This window comes from Desmodus rotundus, chromosome 13 (assembly GCF_022682495.2).
Source record: "Desmodus rotundus isolate HL8 chromosome 13, HLdesRot8A.1, whole genome shotgun sequence".
In the NCBI taxonomy this organism is placed as follows: domain Eukaryota; kingdom Metazoa; phylum Chordata; class Mammalia; order Chiroptera; family Phyllostomidae; genus Desmodus; species Desmodus rotundus.
This window is the reverse complement of record NC_071399.1, coordinates 3,410,372-3,430,927: the sequence shown is the minus strand read 5'-3', so window position 1 is coordinate 3,430,927 and position 20,556 is coordinate 3,410,372. Positions and strand designations below refer to the sequence as shown.

General features: G+C 45.1%; 1 protein-coding gene and 1 long non-coding RNA gene across 3 annotated transcripts in view; both read left to right on the top strand.

The window, feature by feature from the left end:
- The window catches only part of GPM6A (glycoprotein M6A), a 205,809-nt gene that overhangs the window by 21,771 nt on the left and 163,482 nt on the right, over window positions 1-20,556 (top strand). The gene's annotated exons all lie outside the window — the stretch shown is intronic.
- On the top strand, window positions 482-4,776 carry LOC123479953 (uncharacterized). The gene is made up of 3 exons (XR_006655787.2): window positions 482-779; window positions 2,138-2,367; window positions 4,471-4,776. It is a non-coding gene; the product is annotated as an uncharacterized lncRNA (long non-coding RNA).

Genomic DNA, 20,556 nt, shown 5'->3' with positions numbered 1-20,556 from the left:
GCGTGGAAATGTGTTCATAGAATGCTGGGAAAACCCTACTCAAAATAATGTCAAATACAATGAGCTAATCTTTCTTATTTCAACTTAGACCCGAAGTTTCTAAGGCTATTTTAAGTTACGGATTATTTACTTGGAATTGAGTTTTTACCATAAAATGTAATGTAGGTCAGTTAACGTAAATCCTTTCTTCACTCTTCCTTTATCACAATACACTAAAAGCTTTGTAGTGAACTGGTCAGAAGCTGGCTTTATTTTTTCAAGCATGTGTTCACTGTACAAAATACAGATTTTGAACTGGTATAGTGTCAACTAAAAGGAAGTGTAGGGTTAACTATACTTTTTTTGGAAGCTATGTTTCTAAGCTAACTATGTAAGATTCAGCTTAACAAAACTTTAAATGCAAATCTCCTTTTACTATCATTAACTGGAAAGGGTCAGAGTTGCCATTTATGTCTACAAAAATATAGGTCTTTCTCCTAGACCAGTGAAAAACAAAGGAAATTGGGCAAACGATCTGGGCTTACACTCAAGGATGGAATAGTGTCAACCTAGAAACTGAGAGGCCTTACAAAGAATTCAGTGATGACTGTGTCAACCTCCTGATTTGAGGGCATTCTGTTTCCACCTGGCTGGCAAGAGATGAGGAAGTGAGGACCATGCGAGCCCTCTACTCTCTGTGCAGTCCTCATAACACAGCAAAGCAAACCACACCCGCACAAGAACCAAGCACTGACCCATGTCACCAGTGTAACCGGAATAACTCCTGGGGCGTCCAGAAGGTAATATGACCTGTGGTTAAAACAAGTTCTTCCTTAGTTTGTTCATGTAACTTGTCAAAATAGTCGCTACTTACTCTACAATGTGTAAGACATACAAAAATATATATATAATAGCCAAAGAAACGTCTCTTGCCATGTCTATAAAACTTCTTGTTCTAGAAACTTAAGTTTATTATTCTAATTAGAATGACTTAGAAAATATGTTACGTGCTAACTCCGGGGCCCCAGTACTGAGATCCGCCTTCAGAGGGTCTGGGCCTCAGAGTGGACTCGGGTGTGGACATGCAGCCCAGGCTGCTGGCCTCAGCAAGCCAGCTGAGCACCCCGGAGGGCCACCACCCTTTCCTGGTATCGCTACCGCCACATGGCCTTTAATGTCCAATCCAGTTCCTAGCTCTGAAGGACGTCCCGGAGGGCTACGTACATCCTGGGGCCACCGGGGCGTCTCACCATCTCACCAACCACGGGTCTCTTTTGCTCACCCGTCACTGGAGTGGGTGGGCTGCCTCCAGTTTCCTGACACTCTCCCCCTGAAAAGTGCTAGTGACACGCAGCCTCTTGGGGTCGGGTCTCATCTGCTGCCCATAAAGCCCTGATCTGTGTGGTCGCACTCTGCTGCCTCGACCCAGCGTCCCTCTGGTCCTGCGACCTCAGTGTGTTCAAAGCCAAGTTCCCCCTTCCAGCACTGACTGGTCCTGTCTCCCTGCTCTCCGTGCCCTCTCCCACCTCTTTGTTTTGTCTGATGACATCACATGATGTCCCTGTGGTTTGTCATCCCTGAGGGCAGTTCCTCACCTCCCCACCCCCCTGCCTACACTACAGTGGTCCTTCCTTTTCCAGCCTCCTCCCAAAGCACCATGTGTGATGGTCAGTGCACCCATTCCAGACAGCTTGGCCATTCTTTATGTCTTCTCTGACTTCATTTCCTGCTGCCCTCTCATGCGTTTTATACCCGAACCAACAACCCAACAGGACAAAACAAACAAAAGAGCCCACAAATTAATGTTATCTACCCACCTTTTCTTCCCTGCAACTATTTGATCGTCCTGTATTTACTCCTTGGCATGCCCTGTCTATTTCTCCATGGAAGTGCAAGCCTCTATCTGAGCCTACATTAGCTCAGCTTAAATATATTTCCAGCATGAAAAACTCCCAGGATTTGACCAGCTTCGTGTTCTCCAAAGCACGGGGTATGTACTAGTGAAATGCAAAGTGCCTTTGTGTGTGTCGCGAACACCTCTGTAGTGTTTAATGCGTGCCACGCACCATTTGAAGTGCTCGGTGAGTGCTTGCAAAGTCAGTTAAGTGCAGAGAGTGAACACTGAGTGCTGAGGGAGTTGTCTGCATTCCTGTTTCAGGTTTCCTACTAAGTAGTACAGGAAGGACAAAAATCCACAACGCGGACGTACTAGATGTATGAAAGGTGTCACAAGACTACCCACTGCTGTCACTGTTCTCACACTCCTGCCCTTCTAAAGAAAGATTTACAGAGAAGAATGCAATTTTGTTTGTTAGTCACTGTATGTATGAGAAAATAAACTCACAGTGACAAGTCTCTGGAGAGGAAAAAGCCAGCGCAGCTATTAATGTAAGTGCACAGTTCGTAAGTAATTGGTTTCTTAGTCGAGATGAAGTCGAGACCACTAGAAAAATTAGTGTTATTAATTAGTTTCACTCATTTCACAGCAATTACCTTAATGGACTTTCATTTACATAACATGATAAATGCATCCTGGTTTAAGCAAGCTGAGATGTAAAGTGTCCTCTCATCTCACGAGAGGTAAAAATTTTTTTAGGAATACCAGTGAAAACTCATGTAATTTATTGCATCATATTAAAATTGTCGTTATGACAGGATCGCTGTCCTGGGGCTCCACCCCATTCCTGGTAAGTGAGCACTCTGTGTTGTAGGCTTCTTATTTTCCAGGACAGTTGGTCGTAGGCATTCTCACCATAAAAAAAAGTAACTATGTAAGGTGATGGACGTGTTAATTGTATCATTTCAAAGTGTACACACGGGTCATATGATCATGCCGCCTACTTTAAATATATACAATTTTATTTGTCAATTACACCTCACTAAAGCTGAAAAGCTTTAAGAAAATAGAAACCTAAATTAAAAATCAATTTCAGTATCAATTTAACTGAACAAGTATTTCTTTTTTAAAAATTTTTATTGTTATTCAATTACAGTTGGCTGCATTTTATCCCCATCCCTCCACCGCCCCCCAGCCAAACCCACCTCCCTCCCCCACCTCCACTCTCCCCCTTGATTTTGTCCATGTGTCCTTTATAGTAGTTCCTGTAATCCCTCTCCCCACAGTCCCCTCCCCACTCCCCTCTGGCTATTGTTAGATTGTTCTTAACTTCAATGTCTCTGGTTATATTTTGTTTGCTTTTTTCTTTTGTTGATTATTGAACAAGTATTTCTTAAGCGTCAGTCTTGTGCCCACCCTTCTTTCAATTTTTGCTGCAGAAAGGTTTTAATTGTATACAAAATTCATGCCCAGAAAGCTGTTTGAGAATTTTATAAGATTTGATCATGGAGATCTAGTGTAAATAAAATGATTGCCAAAACTATGGGTCCAGAAGGGAAGGGATCCACGGAGGCCTCGGTCATCAGGGAGGTTTTCTGGGTGAGGAACTTTGACTTTGTCAGGCAGTGGGGTGGAGGTAGTGTGGCCGTGGCCCCAGGAGAGCCGGGGCTCTACCATGGAGGTGGGGGCGCATGCTCAGGGCCCTGTCTGAAGTACCTGCCCTCCATACCCTAAGTTTCCCACTCCCGTGACCTCTGGATGGGAGCTGGGTCCCCTCCTAACAGAAGGGTGCCTCGGATGTTCAGCCTGCTTGTCAAATCGGCTTTCTGACTGACCTCTGGGATGGACTCACTTCCTGCTCACTGCCTGTTATTTACAGAACACTCTCTCAACTCATGTTCTCTTAGTCTGTTCCCTAGATCTTGCAAACATTTTCAGCCCACGTGGCAACCCCCTCGGCTTGTTATTCCCACCTCCACTACTCTACCTTGCCCTTGGCTTTTGTGACTAACTCACGCCTGGATTTTGTCATTCAGTGGGATTTTCTGAATATGTAAATTTTTGTACTTTTTCATCCCCTTCCCCTTTTCCTCTGAATATGTAAATTAAAACCACTCACACTGACACCACCACCTAGATGGCGGGACCCCAAAAGGCACTATTCCCATCATATTACTTGTACACCAAGGGGTTCCAAGCAGTAGAACCCAATTTGTGCATGGTGCCCTGGGGGTGAGTGAAGTCGGGTTCTGCTAGTCACAGGATCTTGGACTTCAGTTCCTCTGCTCTGCCACCAACTCTGAGTCTTCTCATCATCCTCACGGAGCCCTTAGAACCTGCCCCACTTGCTTTCCTCCTACGCCGGCCTACCATTGCTTCCTGTCTGCTTGGTCATGGCTGGTAGTTACAACCGCTCTTTGCAAATTTTCTTGACTCCCTTGGCCGTTGTGGTCCCAAAGAGTCTGCATTATTGCAGCAGAGGTGGAGGAAGGCTTGGTGTAAGGATGGAGAAAACAGTTTTATTACATGATCATACAGTGGTAGTGCTTCAGATAGGGAGCGATAGGGAACTTAGCAGAGTTCATTACAGATGTAGCTGAAAGGAAGGAAATAGGAGAGATAATGAGAAGAAAAACTATCTTTTTATCTTTTAGAATACCAAGCAGCCCACGTGGGTATTCCAAACAAAGAGAGGAAGGAGTCGTCCAGAGCAAGCAAACAAATTGGAAATATTCACAATTCAGGCTGAGTAGCTGAGTTGCTCTCCTCACGCTGAGCCCTTCTGTTTTCTTTGTCCCTGGCCTTCTTCTTCTGTCCGGAGGCTGTAGCTCATTGTTTATTTATGGGCTGTTTAGTGTGAAAAAGCATTGAGTCTTTGATCATTGGCAGACAACCAAGGGGAGCGCGGAGCCTGCAGGTCCACTGGCCGGCACCTTGGGCTGTTGGGCTCCTGGCCGCAGTTGCTGCTCTCCGCTGTCGCTGTCCGAAAAGTTGATCAAAGCATCTGCAGAAGAAAAGCTCAGGACTGCAAGGGCCCTTTCCCCTCAGTGACTGCAGTGGGTGCTGGCAGGCTGCAGGCTGGCCACTGGAGCCATAGCAACACGCCCCGCGCACTATCTCTTAGGCATCTCAATGAGCTTTCTTCACTCTTTGAATATATAGCTACAAAAGTTTGCTGTCCGAGGGAAAATGAATACATGCTTTCACTGAAGAACAGCTTCATGGAGTTCACTAAGCATTCTTTCCTAATGTGCGTTTCTGAACTAAGCTAGAAATTATTTGCAGTCCTTTTTTTTTCCTTCAAGTTTTTATAAGTAGACTTTCAGTGGGCTTAATCTTTTAATTGAAAAAATGATCATTTGGCAGATTGTTGGGCGCCATCGCTTAGGTTACAAAGCTAAACACACCCAGCGATAGCAAGGAGAGGTGCGGTGAAGTTGTTAACGTTGGTTTTCAACAAAGATCCAGGACATTCTGCGGGCAGCTATGTTGTCTTGAGAGCTACGGTTACTTTACTTTTATAGAGAAAAGAAGATTTGGGGAGGTAATCTGTATTTTGTATTAAATTCTAGTGCTAAATAAAATGTGGATGGAAGAGGATTTTTTTTCTCCTTTTATTTCAAGTCACAGATAATTGTATTTTCTCTCTACAGAGAGAATGTTTGGGAGGTACAGAATTATAAAGCTCTCCCAGACAGCTTAATTGTGGAAAAATAGTTATACAACTTTATTATATATATCAACTTGACCAGAATTTTATGTTCTCCAGTATATTAATTTCTAAGCTACTCACACAAATCAGTCCCCCCGGCAAACTCCTGGCACTTTCATTGTAGTTTTTGATTAAAAGAACTGTTTTCAATTCCTAGATTCACTGCTTTGAAAAAAGTTCTGTAAATTCCCTGTTATTTTACTTTATTTGTTATTTGTAGGCAAGATAATAATACTATACATCACCTGTTTCTGTGGGCATGAATAAATAAGGGGATGCGTGTAAAATAGTTTAACATGAAGAGTGGAACCAAAAGACAGAACTCCATACACATAAACACACACGTGTACCCCCACACACATTAATCACGAAAGTTTGTCTTAAGTAAGTTTTTATTAATTTCTTCTTAAGTATATCATACAGAAAACTCTAGGTTTGTGAGTATAAGATAAACTTCAAATTAGTGCTTTTTCCCCCCAAACCAATGCACAGGATAGCCATGCATTTTTTTTTAGGAATAAATGGACTAGCTATGGCTTTTACAGATAGAAAATATTATTAGGAATAAAACAGGACTAAGAGCAAAACATGACTCCATAGGCGTTTAGGGATAGTCTTAAAAATCAGAACTTGTCAAGCCGTCTGCCTTACCCATTCCTCGGGCAAACGTTAGTTAGTAACGACAGGACCAAGGCGCTTACTCTCAGGGTTAGGAATATTCCGCCCTGTCTTCGATGGCCGGACCAGTGCAATTAGAAAAGAGAAAATTGTAAGTGGAAAGAAGGAGATGAATTTGTGTCATTAATCAAGATGACCTACTTGTTTACGTATTAGACTAAAGGGATCCTGCAAACAATTAAAAATAATATGAGACCAGCAAGGACGCTTGGCGTCAACGGGGACAGCCAAGCGCACTCCCATATGTCAACCATGCAGACTCATGTGTCGTTGGAATTCCAACGAACAATTGCGAAAGTCTAAATGTACCAAAATGTATGCGGTTTTAATGGCAGAGTATAAATATGAGTACACGATGAGCTGTATCTGCTTAGTGAATGTCAAATCTCATCGGAAATAGTCCAGTTTTCATTCATGTAATTCCACAGTTAGTTCCAACAAGATTTTCACGGAATTGACAAACTGATTCTAAAACTACATGAAAAAATGACAGATGTTCTAGAAATTGTTGACATAATTCTGAAAAATAGGGGGGACAGTGGTGGTGGATTAAGCCTCTCAGATATCTAGATTTATTTCTTAAACTACAATATCTATAACTGATTTGAGCCCTAAATACACCAGAGATGCATGGAACCCAATAAATGACCAAAACAGATTCAGATTTCTAGGTGACCTGGACGTCAAATAGAAGGGGACTTTCCTAACCAATGTAAGACTATTCAGTAAGTGGTGTTAGGACAACAAATTTGCATATAGAAAATGAATACTTTTCATCTGAATCAAAATGAATTGTTTTAATACCTCACTCCACACATGAAACCAAATTCTAGAAAGATCTAATAAGAAGGGCCTAATAAGGATCTAATTGTGAAAAACAATCTTAAAATTATAAAGAAAAATACTGGAGAGTATCTTTATGACCATGGGAAAGATTTTTAAAACATGGAGAAAAAGTAATAATAATGCAAGAAAAGCTCGACAAATTTGACCATACCGAAATTTGAAGTGGCTTTATGAGAAAATAAAAACATGGAGAAACACAGGCCAGATTATAAACGTATACACTTTAAAAATACATGAATAACATATAAGTCATTAAGAAAATGAACAATGACAATAGAATATGAGCAAAATAGAAAAACAAGAATTTCATGGAAAAGGAACATTGATGTCTCAACCATGTCAAGTAATGTTTCAGTCTGGCAGTGAGAAAATTTCAAGTGCAGGTGTGTGTGTGAGAGAGAGAGAGAGAAAGAGAGAGGGAGAGAGAGAGAGAGAAAAGAATAGGTAACCTGAGTGATCCTATATATGTCATAAATTTCATTAGTAGTTGTAAGGTTTGCAACCATGAACACTTCAGGCACAAATGGCTTTATGGTGAGTCTGACCTGATGTTTAAGCAATGTATCACTGCAATTCTATTGCAGAACCTTCCACAGAAGAGAAAAGGAAGAAACACTTCCCACCTTATTTTATGCAGCTAGCATTACCCTGATACCAAAACCAGACAGAGCTTACAGGGAAATAACGGAAGATTGACAGATCTCATGAATATTGACGTAAACATCAATAAGGGAATTTCGGCAAGTTGAATCTGTATGGATTTTCCGGAACTCGCAGAACTATAAGTAGTGAATTTTAGTGTGTAACACATTATATGCCAATAAAACAAACAAAATCTGAAGCAGGTGTGATTGAATATTATGTTTGGTTAATTTTGAGTGTCAGGCCATTTCTCTTTAGTCCTATTATTTTTATTTTTTAAATATATGATAAAAATTATTTTGCCCAGTTTTTAGTAGACTAAAGAGAATTTCTTCTAGGTAACACTTTTTCCCACTCCTGCTCCAAACCCTCTTTGTAACCCCAACTCCCTTAGGTTATCTAACCCCTCCTTTCTTTTTTTCTTCCATTTCCTCCATTCCACAGGATATGCGAAGTCTTTAAGTGTTAGACATAGGCAATCTCTAATGAAAACCCTTCTGTTTTTTCAGCCATTAAGCATTAAATAATGTTCTGTTTTACTTTGTATTAAAAATGTAATACATTTATTTTCTTTATTTTTTGTTCATTTTTATTGTATTTTTTCCATTACCCTTTCCCCCCTCCTATACCCTCTTCCACCCCCACCTACTCCCTCCCCCCATAATTACCACACTGTTGTCCATACCCATGAGTTCTTTCTCTCTGTTTTTTTTTTTTGCTTGATTCCTTCAACCCCCTCTCCAGAGCTGTCATCTATTCTCCATTGACGAGTCTGTCTCTGTTTTGCCCATTAGTTCAGTTTGCTCATTAGATTCCACATATGAGTGGAATCACATGGTATTTGTCTTGCTCTGACTGGCTTACTTCACTTTGCATAATGCTCTCCGGACCAAGAAGTACTCACAGACGAGAATCACACCCGGTGCCCTCGGAGCTGGCACGCTGAGCGACAGAGCTGTAGGGCCCCTCACCTGTGGCGAGTGACATGCACAGCAGGCTCTTCAGAGGTCCCATCACGGTTGCTATTGCCAACATACATATTTTATATATGTTATTTCAAATTTGAAAAATCCCATTTTCAACATCCTGTCCAAACGCCTGTTTTGATTGGACCCAGTACAGTTCGGCGACATAATTATTAGCATCCCATCAAATCCATTCCATGCTCGCTGACATTGAGGACTTGAGTTTATTTAGGAGGAGACATCTCACGTTTACTAGATAATGCAGTCAGCAGAAACTGAGCTTCGGCACGTGGAGGATGAAAACACGGCCTGTCTCAGGAAGGGAGCTAAATAAATCGTCCAGGGTCTGAGGTGCGCATCCTGCCGGTGTTAGCGTCCCGACCACCTCGGCAGGGGGAGTAACCTGGCTGAGGCCTCCAAGGTGTTGGGGGTTTTATATTTCAGTTCGAAAGTTTGTTGCATGCGTTCATGATATGTAAATTATCTTACTCAGTACTCAGGTTTCGTAGATGCTCCAAATTAGCTGTTCCAAATTTTGTTACTGGGTGAAATAATAACCCTGCTAATTGCAGTTAGGACAAAAGGTGAATCATATGGCAGTCAGTAGAGTGGACTACAGAGGAGCCTCTTGTACAATTCACAGGGCACGAAGCAGGTAACTCCGTTAGCGTTACTGTCTCTACTGGTGGTTATCACTATTGTTATTTACTGGTGAATCGGTATAATGCAAACAGAACACAGCTATGTCCTGCGCCTTCATTGTTGGAGGTTAAGTAGTTTATCCTTCCTGGTTTTGTTCAGGAGCATGGACTGGGTAAGACCCCTTTTCTGCCCCCTGTCCCTCCGTGGGGACTTCTGGCGTGGTTCCCGATCTGGAAGGCCCACTACAAATTCAGGAGTCCCACAAATTAAGTTTAAAAGGGTTGACACTTGCCTCGATTATGGTTTAGAATTAGAGTGCCAAACTTAAGAACGGAATAATTGACTCAGCTGACCTGATCATTTTTGCTTCTCCCACAGCATCTGGAAAGATTGCGTTTAAATAGCCTCTTAGGCTGCATTGTGATTAAATTTGCAGCAGCACAGATTCGTGGCTGCTGGACAGCGAACCATCAGTTCACGGAATTGAAATAGCACTGAGGCAGCTACAATGTTTGTAAACTTACACCTCCTGAAACTAGCGCTCGTTTTTTGCAAGGCTGTGGCAGTGGTTCCTTGGTGGAAACTAAGTTGCTTTCAAACCCTGGATTCTGATCAAATGGTTATTTATTTTGACTTAGGGAAGGCTAACCTTTGCCTGAGATTGAAGGACAAATTCGTTGGTAGCCATTGTAAAATATTTATTAGAATTTCTTTCTTTCTTTTTTTTTTCTTTTCTGCTATAAGGGTTCCAGATTTTAAACGTGCATTTCTACCTTCCACTGATAGTTTTAGACTTTACGTGAACCACGGTGAAGTAGAGAAAATACTGGATTAAGACCCCACCTTTGCACTGATTGAACGTAAATTCAGCTCCATGATTGGCAGTGGTTTCTGCCTTTAGTGTGGGTCAGAGTCCCCTAGAGAGCTTTGCAGAATCATGCTGTTTGGCCCTCCCATAGGAATACAGCTTCGGTTGCTGCAGCGTACAGCCCCCACACTGGCCTTTCTAAAGAGCTCCGTATGTGCATCCCATATGCAGCTGAGACTGAGAGCACCCGAATGGGATGCCAAGGTCTTTCTCTAAGAATTAGTCACTTTTTCAGGACAGACTAATTGTTGCAAAAAACAACTGCTACCTCTCATTGGCTCACACAATCACATTTATTTCCCCATAAGTGACAGGACAGGGTGAGCGTGGGGAGGGTGCCCAGGCTCATGGGGAGGGGACTGACCTCTTTTATCTAGTGGTGCCGCTGTCCCCCTCCCCAACCGTCCAGGCCTCAGAATTTCCCACATGTAAATGAGAGGAGAGAGGGCAGGAGGTTCAATGGGAGACTTTTCTGTTCAGCCCCGAACTGGCAAGTGCACTCACATCCATGTGCTGTTGGCCACATCCAGTGTTGAGTTCACCCTTTAAGTTCCAGGAAGTCCGAAATTCTCATCTGAATGTGCACTCTGGAGGGAAGGGAGCAGGGTGTGGGGACACCCGGCCTCCACCCCAGTCTCTTCACCTAGCAGCTATGGCAGATTTTGGTTAAAACAAACACAGAGAGATCCTAAAAGTTAACAGAAAAATGATGGTGCATCAAAAATTCCTTAAACTTTTGTTTCCTGTCTTAAAAAAAAAAAAACATTTAAGTATTTATTTTTACACGGCCCTAAGGTTTGGATCCCAGCCTTTTGAAGCTGAGACAGCAGCAAGGGCAGAGGCCTGGGACTGGTACATGGAGGTCACGTCACGTGGTCAGGAAGGGACACGATTACACCCACATGTTTAGGGACTCAGAAAGCTGTGGAGAAGATCAGGGCCACAGTTTCCCACCCTTTGATTATCAAAGGTCGTCCTTAAGAAGGACCCCAAGTCCCTACTTGTAGTTTGGGGTGAGTGCCAGTACTTCGCAGGCTGCCCAGAGGGGAAGGAGAGCGAGTGGGGGGCTCTAACTTTGTGTGAAGACGGTGCTGCAGAAACCCACGTTTTGAATCACAAGGCTTCCGTGGGGCTGCTCTTTGAAAGGGGTTGATTTGCAGCTCTTTTCAGATCTCGGGAAGAATTAGTATATTTCTCTTCACGAGGGATGTCTAGGTTCTTCTAGTAGGTACGTACGAAGAGAAGGTTGGGTTTTTGTGGTTCTGGCCACTGGTTCATTTTCTCATCAAGTGAAAAGGGATCAAGTGACCACTGTGCACCTGCCACATGGCCAGGCATGTTGCCGGGCACCGGGGGGATCTCCATGACGAAGAGAAACTTGGTCAGTGATATCAGATATGCATCAACGACTGGGGGAGAAAAACACAGGGGTAACTACAGCTCAGCATTGGCACTTGACAGGATCCAGATAAATAACCCTTATTATTACTCATTCAAGTGGGCTTGCAGACAGTTGCTCTGGCAGATGGAACTCAAAGTGTCATCTTTTTCACTAGTGAGAGATCTCGGAGAGCAGGACTTCAGCTGGTCTCTGAAAGGAGGCCTGTTGGTACTTTAGCTTGGGGTTGGGCAGACTCACCCAGCGCAAGTGGCGCGGCCCAGTGGCGCCCCTCCGAGCCTGCCCTCTAACCCTGCGTGGCCCCGGGAGCAGGGGGCTGCAGGCATGTTCCAGATGGACCACAGCTGGGAGTGGAGATGCGAGGGTGGTGGCCCTCGGGGAGCTCCACATGGTTCAGATGGCATGGACAAAGGAAGAGTGCTGGCAGAGACGTCTGGAGGGAACACGGTGCAGGGCCTAGGGCCCATGCGGAGGAGTCTGGGTTTTACCCTAGAAGCAGCATGGGAGCCATCAGGGAATTTTAGGCAGAGAGTCGACCTGGTCACGTCACTTTTTAAATGTCACCCAGGAAGCACTGTGTGGGTGGATCTGAAAGGGACAAAGCAGAGTGAAGGACCACTAAGCAGGCTGTTTCTGTCGTAGACAGCAAGGTGATGCTGAGTGACCAGGAGGACTGATGATGGCCTGAGCAACAGGTCATCTTCTGAGCCTCCCAGTCATTTCCCTGCTCATCTGTCCCTCCACCAGGGGCTGGACGGAGCTGAATCAGACCATTCTCCGGTTGGTTCGGAACCTCTGTTCTGGAGAATGCTTAGTAATTCTTTTAATTGCAATGAATGCTCACAGTGTGGTTTGGGATTAGCTGAAAATTTCATTGATTCATCCAGTTCCAAAATCTCATTAGCATGTACGGTGGAGTCGGGAGTGATGTTAATTCTTCAGCTGACCCTTTTAATGACCTCTCTTTGCCCATGACCCTTTGTAAGCTTTCTGCAAATCTCGAATTGGACCACATCAGAGGAGGCCCAGCTGCAGTAAGATGGGCCTTGCTGAAAACAAGACACACGGCAAAGCCACGTTTTTAGGTTCTGTGGAGCTCGTTTTGGGATGAAGTGAGGAAGACGCTACATCACTTCTTGGGTCATGTGCCGTGTTTTTGAGAGTAAACTTCTCCTCGCTGGGTAAACTGTGTTGAAGTGCGTTGCTTTGGGTTGGAAGGCCTGGAGTACTTTTAGTACCTAAAGGCTCAGTGGTGATAGCATTATCTCATCCCCGACCTGACTTTGGGAACTGTTGTATCTACGACGTGAAGTCTCTTATGCAACCATCTGGTTCCACGTTTTATGATCTTTTCGAGATGGGTGTTAACTGTTAGGCACGCACTATGTTTCCACTGACGTGGCCTTGTTAGTGCGTTAGTAGTCGGAGAGGACAGTTAGGCGACATCCACTCCTTCCAGGGGCAGTGAGCGCCCACTGCCACCGTGCCAGCACTGGCGATTGCCCTGTGGGCCCAAAGATGACAATATCGAATGACTGCGGACCCAACTGCTTGTGATAACTATCGACAGACATATCTGCCATCACTGCACAGAGAAGGGAGTGACTAATTTTCTCTGTCAAGGAAGGAAACTTTGGCTAAGGGTTCGAAGAACGGAAGAGAGCGTGTCAGACCACAAAAAGTAAGAATAAGCCGAGTGGAAGTATCAGCAAATGCAAAACGAGCCCAGAAACAAAGACGAAGGAACTGCTCTATCTTTTTATTTTCTCCTGTATTATAAGGAGCGTTGTCTCCGAATTTTAGGTTATGGACTGTACGTGTTATTAGAGCTGTACACTGTCTTTGGAGATTCTAGTCCAAACCATTATTTTACAGTGTGGAACCTGAGGCCCACAAAAGCAGGGTCTGTGCCCGAGGTCGGGATGTGGTGGGTCAGAGGCACACAAGGTTAGTCACAGCCCTAGCTGATATCCCCAGGGAACCCCTCAGAAGCCCCCTTGCTCTGCTCTTTAATCCCTATTTTCCTGGTTCTCGTGCGCGAGCCCTCAGGCAAGGCTCTGAAATGTGGGGCCAACCTCTTGTGAAGGCGGGGTGTTGTCAGGGGTGTGGGAGCCGCCGTTTTGCTGGAGGTGCTCAGCCTCCATCCTCGCTCCAGCCTGTCCCCCAGGGCCGTGTCCAGCATCCAGCGGAGTGACTCAGAGCAGCTCAGGGCTGTTTCAGCCCACAGCTCCAGGGGCAGGCTCTTTGGAGGGGCAGTGGTCTGCTCCCCTTTTTTCTCTGTGGACAAAATATGTTACAAGGGAGAGAAAACCACAGTGTGAGCCAGGTGGTCAGCCTGACATCGGAGTCCCAGTGGGATTTCTGGTACAGAGAGGGAGGCTGTGAAGAGACATTTGTACGTGTCTTTCCCAGGAGCAAAGAGAGGAGCAGCAGAAGCATCTGTCTAGCCAAGAGGTTTGCACGTCCACAGCGACCAGTTCAGCCTGTGCAGAGGGTGTACCGAGGGCGTAGTTGCCTTATTTCGTAGACCACATGAACATGTATGAATTCTGGCATCTTAAATTACAGAAGGTTCTGCAGAGACACTTTCCCCATTTGCTGTTACCTGCCCAAGCAGTTTGTATCGCAGACACATCTTCAACACGTCCCATGTCATTTTTAAAAAAATATGTAAAGTACCAGTTTTCCAAACAAAGATTTCAAAGACAAACGTAAAAGGTCATTGATAAGGTACTACAGTTTGCACGTGAAGATGTATTTACGATCAATTTTAGAATTTCACATTCAGGATTGTTGTTGATGTTACTATCAGTGAGTCCTGTTAGGAATAACCCCTGGCATGGGGTTAGGAATGACCCACTGTCGTGCAAATAAAATCATCTTTGAGCAGAGTATCTATATATTTTATGGTTTTTATTAAGACACAATGGAGTATTGCATGGTTTTTTAAATGTATTTCCAGCACAAGGACATTGAAAACAAAAGTTCCAGCAAAGTTGTGGCTGCATCCGGTGCAAGTCTAAAAGCATTCGGCTTTTATAAATGTTAGCGCTCAGCCAGAGCCCTTTGAATGAACGGATGAAGGACAGGGTGTGTATGGAGAATCTTAATGGCAAGGGCGGGGCAGAATGAATAGCGGCACCCTGGGAGAATCCAGGCCACTTACACTGCGGGTGGCTCTCTTCTGAGGGCGGGTACTGGTCACGTGGAGAGCGCTGGACTCAGCTGCAGGCCTGGGCGTCTGCCGGGCGACTGTCCTCACTGCCCAAGTCCCAGAAGCTGCAGCTCTCACAGGACATCATTTTCCTCTCTGTTCACTTCCTTCTGAAACCTAAGGGCTAGAAATCACATCAGTGGTACCCATTCCCCATTGCTGATTTCAACACCCTCACTAGTCTACTTTCGTTTCCTGGGGAAATACACTAAATACTTCATTTCACAAACTTTCCTTTCCTTTCTTTTTTTTTTTTAATTGATTTTGAGAGAGAGAGAGAGAGACATCGATTTGTTGTCCCAATTATTTGTGCATCCTTGGTTGCTTCTTGTCTGTGCTCTGGCTGGGGATCAAACCTGTAACCTTGGTGTATTGGGATGATGCTCCAACCCACTGAGCTATCCAGTCTTCACCCCAAAACTTTACTTTTAAGTAAAGGAGTTAATCTGAGACTTCAAGGCTGCTGTCTTCCCTGTGCCCTTGTCTTGCACACCTCTTTCTCTTCTGCTCGGTGCTCTCGTTGGTCCAACCCTGCTCTGCTTTCCCTCTGAAGAGGGGCCCCTGAAGGGGAGCTGGAGAGAATTACAGAGGCAAAGAGGGGACAGACTTGGGGAGAGGAGCTTTGGATGTCATTCTGTAGAAAAGGGTCCTTGGTTCTATATGGAAGAGATGAATTTCTTAAAAATATGTTTGCACACTAATTAGGCGTATCAAGCCCCTATTGTATTTTGTTATTTGATTCCAGCTTTGAAAACAAACATGATTTGGAGAACAGGCTTACCTAGGTTTTGATGAGTACAAACCGCAGGCTCCTTTAAATGACCCTGTGTGTTTATAGCTAATACAGACAAAGCTTTTCCCAGCACTGCCCCCAAAGTCAGGTTTCACAGGGGCTCGGCCGGAGTGGGCCACACAGCCTGCACTTCGGATCTGAGTTGCTAAGGTATGAGGGCAACAGACAGTCGAGACGTGTCCTGTGTTTCACAGCTGGGCTGATGGAAGTGTCCGAAGATGACTGCGCCCAGGGGGGCTTTTCCAGGTGGTGGTCTGCGCCCTGTACTTTCCTAGCTGAGTTGTGTTCGCAACTTCCCCTGCATTCGCCAGGACCGTTCCCTGCCGGTCCCCGGTCCCGGCAGGATGTGACTGCAGGTGCGGCCTCACCTCTTCGTCCTTCCCGCAGCCTGAGCTCCTCAGTGGGACAAGGACGGGCTGTGTGGATTGGATGACACTTGGTGAGCACACTGGGCCTTACATTCAGGAGACTCAAGTCTTCCAACAGCTTACACATTTGGATTGAAGGGGTGACAAAGGACATAAAATCTTGTTTTTCTTACCGTTACTCTTCCTGCTTGTAACGTGGCCTTTTATTTCAGCACAAGGAAGCTTCTTGGGGCTCTGAAGATAAGGCTTTCTTGGATTCCTTGCTCCTTCTCTGTTTCACTTGTAGTGATGTTAAGCTCTAGGGTCCTACACAGGGCCCTGTAAGTCTCATTTGAATAAGGAACAAGCTTCGAATGAATTTGTTTTTTCTTTCAAAGATGGAAAGCACCATGTCCAACCCCTTTGGCTTGTCCCCTTACAGCTCCCTAGTTAGTAAACATTTGCCAGTGGATTCACATGTAAGCACACACACACACACACACACACAGGTACAAGCTAAGACTGTGTTACAGAGTCTGTTCGCCCTGTGCACTAGCACATTTTCCGCACTTTCCCTGGTTTCTTTATACAGCCTGTTCCCGGTGAGGTTCTTCATACGTAGTCCCTGAACACCGCGGAGCATCAAGCAGCCAGCCACATGGCCCTGTGCTCGCTGCAGCGAGGATGTGACCTTCCACCTCTGGTTTCCTTCCTTGTTGAAAAGCGCAAGTCCCGTGTGTTTTTGTAAAAGCCAAAAAAGCAGATTTCCGTTGAAAACAAACTTGTTTATTGGAAGGTGGCAAAGTGCATGGGTAAATTAATTTATTTTCCAGAGAATTTGCCAAATGTTTTTTTGGTAGGAAAAGTATGCTTTGAAGTAGAAGAAAAAAGAGGAGAAAGGAAGGACCCAGTGGAATATTTTAGCAGCATTGTGTTTTAAAGAACAATAATAATACCTGAGAGCTATTGCTAAATTGGCCTTGAAAATAAAAACAATCTAATGGCTTTATTTTTCATTTCATGCTTAATGATTACTCTTCTTCAGCAAAATCATTGTGTGCTGTTCTGTGGTACTTATTTTAAAAATTAATAGACTTTTTTAGAGCAGTTTTAGATTTACAGAAAATTTGAGCAGAAAGTATAGACGGTCCTTACTTAACCTCTTGTCACAACACACAGTTTCTGATGCCACTAACATTTGGGATTACTGTAGTGCGTTTGTTGCAATGGATGAGTCACCAATGGCATATTATTATTAACTAAAGCCCACAGTTTACATCCGAGTTCATTCTTTGCGTTGTACACTCTATGGGTCTTGTCAAAGGTGTGGTAAGTACCTTCCTCTATAATATCCCACAGAAGAGTTTCACAGGCTAGACGTCCCCTATGCTCCATCCCTTTCTCCATCCACCCGGGGCCCTGGCAACCACTGAACCCCTCACGCTCACCTCATTTGCCTGTTTGCGTATCAGATCTGCATCCCTGTACATTCAGTAGCGCACGTGTGTCAGATTACACTGTGTGCTTTATCCCTAATTATGGGAAGGTGGCCGCATCTTGCAGTTAACTATCATTTCCCCGAAATTCAAACGACTCTGTAGTCAAATGTCACATGCATTTTGTGCATCGCTGTGTAGAAGGGTGTTGGGGTGAGAAATGGGAGCACGGGATTGCGGGGTTTGGAGGAATCCTTAGAGTTGTTAATTTTGTCTCACATTGCACAGGTCAGCCCTAAAGAGGTGAAGGGTCTTGTCTCGGAGCAAAAGGCCAGTGCTCTGTGTAGCACGGCTTATGTTAGGGACTTTTTAAATCCGACTTTGAGTCTTGGTGCTGAGACACATGTGGGTCTCATTGTTCTTATTTCTTGGTCGGGGGATTATGGTCCAGCAGCTTCCCAGCGATGACTCCGAGACCCTGGAAGATTCCCACACAATATCTGACATCACAAAACAGATAAATTCTATGCCTAGAATTCTATTCTCATTTAAAAACACATTTTTATATTCAAATTATTGAAAACCTTACCTCAAGTTTGGCAACTGCATTGGGAAAAAATTACAGTTTAATTAGAACACGCTGGAGCCAACCTGTGTGACTTAATAGAAGCTTATTTAAGAAAATAAGCCAGGATATTTCTGAGTTCTGAAGGAGACTGTTTGGCAATGATTCTGTGGTGCCCAGCAGAGATGCTGCTTGGTGGCTGTGACCACGGTCAGGTTACCCCGCCTCTCAGCACCTCGATTTTCTCCTCTGTAGAATGGGGTGCGGGTGGGAGTTTCTGTCTCAGGGCGTCCTGATGGGGATTAAACAAAGTAAATGTGTGCGTGGCTGAGAACAATGTCTGGCAGTGGTTTCCTAATTAGTGCTATTGTAATTAGAGAGGACGGAGAATCAGACTCTCAGGATTTGCATTTTCAGTCCTCTCTGCTCCAGAGCCTTCTAATCCCTCCTGGATGAATGAGTGGGCTGTCTGCGTCACCTCTGAAACAGTTCCCTTCATTCTTCTGATCCTGCATGTGTGTGTGTGTGCAGGGGCGGAGACGAGGAAGCAGGGACGTGTCCCATGAGCTTCCATAACTGACTCTGCTGTCCCTCGGGGAGGCAAAGGCTCGTTGTCAGACTCGTTGCAAACTCTTAGATAAGTGGCGAGGAACTAGTGCATCCCCAGTGTCCCTAACTCTTTGACACATGTTCATCTCGACCGTTATCTAATTTTAAGTAAACCTGTGTAGAGGCAGCAGTCACTGAATTGTGTGCGTGTGACTGTGTGTGTTGAGGATTGTCGTGGGTACGTGAGAAGTTATTAAACAGCAGGCACACCAAGGTCACGTTCAGTGCCTCGACTGAGGGAGTGCGGGGCTGGCTGCAAAGTGTGATTCTCACCGTGTGGGAGCACTGAACTGCGTCAGTGTGAAGGTGGAGACGTCGCCATTCGTGAATGTGAACAGGGACTCCCCGTCACTTCCGGGCCCCAGCTACCCAGATGTGGTGACGTTAGTTCATGTTATATCTGTGCTTGTGTTTCCTCTCAACACGCCACCAAGTGTCTCTGTTTTCAGTCAACATTTCTTGAGCTGATTTTATAGGATTGCCTTCTCTTCTACCATTCTCACCCTACACTGCAGCCTTCCAGTTCTTCTGACGGGCGGCTGAGTAGAAGCGCTTCTCTAAACCGGGAGTCCTGGCTATTTCAGACATAGTCATTCTCCGGTGACACTCTTCTTTCACTCACCCCCTTTGCGGGCCTGTGATATTCAGCCTCGATAGGAAGACAAATCCTGCTCATTTGCAGTGGGGAGGGGTTTGGATCAAAGTTGCTTCTGTCCAAAGTGAAGACTATGGTAAGGAAGTAGCAGGCAAGGCAGTGGGACTTTGTAGGGTGAAACCAAAAGGGCTCCTTTAGTGAAAGCCCTGCCTCCTGGAAATCCGAGTGCTCTGTCAGCGCAGCTCACACCAAGCAAGGCAGACAACACCGCAGTTGGTTTTAAGATACAATCTTCATTCAGGCTTAATGGGCTGCTAATATATGCTCAGCCTGACCAGAGGCCGGTGCTCTCCAGAGACCTCCAGAGATCTGTGGAACCTTGTCTTTCTGGTTGGGGCTGGGAGTGGGAGCCGGACAGGGGTGGGGGAGGGAGACCAACATCTTTGTTTGGGATACAGTTTCTGCCATTTTTGCATGTTGCCTTCTCACTTAGCGATGAATTTGGAAGCAGAGTCTCAAAGCTGCTCCTCAGCTCTCAGTGGCAGTGGCTTTGAGAAAACCTCTCCAATACAATTGCCCTTGACCCACCTGAAACCTGACGCCACCCAGCACAGCCAGCTCACCTGGGACTGCACCCTAAACCTGCCGGCTTTTGTTTCCCTAAGTGGCCACCACTTGAAAAGTGCTGGGAAGGTGAATGATGCTATTCAAGTATTTTATTTGGCCCAGGGAGCTTGTTACACAAAGCTGGAGCGTTCACAGTCAACACCCCAGACAAGATCACAGGTTACATTAGCATTGCCGCGGTAGGCACAGCAAGCATTGGGCTGTTTTTATGCTTCATTCTTCTGTGTGCAGGTCAACAGAGGGCACGTGAATGGCCCTGGCTTCGCCGAGAATTAATAAGTAGATGTAATCTGCTGCTTTGAATTTCACCAATCTGGAAAATTCATTCAACACCATGTAAAGATTGTATTGCTTGATTTCTCCCTCCAGCATTTTTCACAGGAAAACTGGTGTTGATTTCAGTCTTCCTGGGGCTGTTGGGGCACAGCCCTCCGATGCACAGAACTCACTGTGGGTCAGTTTACAGCTAGCATCTGTGGCGAGCTGCCCCTGCTCTTCAGCTTGCCCCAAGACTGGACTCAGAAGGGCATTCTGTGCTTTTACTCAAGTTCCCTTTAATATTTTGTTCAAAATACTGCTCTTCCTGAGACTGTGCCGTAGAAATTCTGTAAAGACTTCTCTTCCCTTTAGCGGTGTTTATTCTATTACGGGACGCGCAGGGTTTTTTCCGCACACATAATTGCAGACCCGCTGCACTGAGCTCTGCTTTGACCTGGCAGTTGGAGCGGATTTGCAGCACACCGCAGGGCCCCGTGAAGGGCCTTGAACTTCCAGAGTGAGTTTTCTCCTCCCGACTGAAGCG